Source organism: Quercus suber, unplaced genomic scaffold (genome assembly GCF_002906115.3).
Source record: "Quercus suber isolate HL8 unplaced genomic scaffold, Cork oak 2.0 scaffold_1040, whole genome shotgun sequence".
In the NCBI taxonomy this organism is placed as follows: Eukaryota; Viridiplantae; Streptophyta; class Magnoliopsida; order Fagales; family Fagaceae; genus Quercus; species Quercus suber.
The window spans coordinates 116,321-118,878 of record NW_027070451.1 but is presented as its reverse complement, the minus strand read 5'-3'; positions in this window follow the sequence as shown (position 1 = coordinate 118,878).

The window sequence follows — 2,558 nt, the reverse complement described above, 5'->3', positions numbered from 1 at the left end:
AGATGCAAACTTTGTAAGCAATTTATAACAAAGATGCAAACTCTAGCTTTGCTATCTTTTTGGAAATTATGCAATGTACCCAAACTAAGTTCTTATCACCGATATTAATCTCTTTAGTTTTCACATTTGACTGTAAAATTAAGGAAAAACTTAATTAGCACAGTAGCTCACTTGACCTGATACATAGAAGTGGTTTTAATGAGAATGAGCTCACATACATTTATCTTTTTGGAAATTATACAATGTACCCAAACCAAGTTCTTATCACCGATATTAATCTCTTTGGTTTTTACGTTTGATTGCAAAATCAAGAAAAAACTTAATTAGCACAGTAACTCACTTGACCCGATACATAGAAGTGGTTTTAATGAGAATGAGCCCACAAACATTTAGCCACATGATGCAAAATTCAATTTCAATTTCAGATTCTAGACACATGGCACAAAATTAGAACTCTAATTAGGAATTCTAATTTGGTGTGTACACGTGGCACACAATTAGAGTTCTAATTTAGAATTTAATTTCGCATTCTCTCTACTTCACCTATTATTATATAACTAGCATGTAGTCCATACTTATGCACGAAAATATTAACAATTGTGATGATAAGATATTTATCTTGATAGATTCAGGTTCCACATTGAGCATTATGAATGGAGGTAACTTAACATTAACATTTAAAAATCAAATTGGACACATAGCACAAAATTAAACTACAATTAGAAATTAATTTGATTTGATTTGAATTCTAAAATTGAACTTCAACTTAATATAATATATATGATTATATTTTTTTCCACTTTTAACAAATTAACAAAATTTTAATCCAGACACACTAAAAACTATTAAAAAAATAAGAACTAATCATTGAGTTTGGAATCTTCTTAGAGGTGCCAATAAAGTACTAATGTATGAAAGTATGAAGTAAGGAAGAGTGAGATTGAACATTGTGTTTGAACCTGGTTTTGCTCTGAGAAATCCGTAAGGAGGAGGAGAGGACAGTGTCTGGATCTAGTTGGTAGAGGTTGAGAGAGGAGGAGACATGGGATGATGATATGGAATTAGAAGGAAGTGATGTTTTACTTTTATAGTCTTTTTCATTGGACTCCTTGGTTCTGGTTGTAGGATTAGAAGAGTTCCAAACTCTATTGAGATCACCCATAAAAGTGTGCAGGTGAAATGTTCTTGCTTAGGCCAATGAGTATTATCATTGTAATTTTCTTGGCTTCCATGTTAAATGTTAATGCATCATTTATTTGAGCACAAAAATTAGAAAATTTAAATAAGATACATGACACAAAATTGGAGTCCAATTTATAATCTCCATAAAAGTGTGCATGTAAAATGGAGTGAGCATTATCATTGTAGTTTTCTTGGCTTCCGTGCTAAATGTTAATGCATCATTTATTTTGGCACAAAAATTAAAAAATTTAGATAATATTCATGACACAAAATTGGAGTCAAATTTATAATCTAATTAGATTTTTTTTTTTTTTATTAGGACAAGTGGCGCAAAATTGAGAATCCAATTGAAATCTAATTGGATTTTCTCTCAGCTTCACCTATTATTATATATATAGATATATAGGTAATATATATAGATATACCAGCAATTCATGAGATACATATATCTTATCATACTAAGTTTGATTAGATTCATTGGAAGATCAATTAAAATTAATTCTGTTAGTGTATAAACGCCTACGTCTAACACATTCGTTTCTCAATGGTTTGGGGCCGAATATGAGACAAACGGATTAGATCCAAATCCAACAACACGAAGTCATGGTCAATATTATAACTGAAAACCTTACATTTTTTGTCCTTAAAACTTTTATAAATTATCAGTTTCCAAAATTATTAAAAAGAATTATTTTGTTCCTAAATTATTAAGAAAATCTCTTTGAAATAAAAATATAACCTTTCAATAATTAGAGGGAAAAAAAACTCTTAAGATTTTTAGAAAACCATCCAAATTTTAGGAAAAAAAAGCAATTTTTTTTTCTTTGGTCAATGAGATGTTCATGTTCTAGACGACAAGCATATGTGTCCTTTAAAAGGTAACCAAACATTTTGACATGAGGGGAAGACGGTTTTCGAAACACCAAATTTGACTTCGATTCTTATTAATTTCTCATTTATATTGAGGAAGACATTTCAACTTTCAAGTACTAGTGCAATGAATTCGTATAGCGTGACGGTTTGCTCACAGACCAGTTTCCCCACCAAACAACTGAAGCTTGGTTGACAAGGAAATCCTGAAATTTTTGGGACTTGATGAGTTATTAAACACATTATTATCTTTCTAGTGAGAGGCTCCTTTTATTTCAGATGATCATTATGATAACCATTAATAACTATGGCTTAGGGAACTAGATATATCCGTGGATGATGACAATTTTTTAAGAAAAATATTAATGAATGCGGGCATTAATTTAGAAATTATTTTTAAAAAAATTATTAAAAAATGATAAAATAATTAATTTTTTTGATAACTTTTTATATTTCCTATGAAAGTAGTGTTAAAACTTTTTCAATATGGTTTATTAACAATTGTC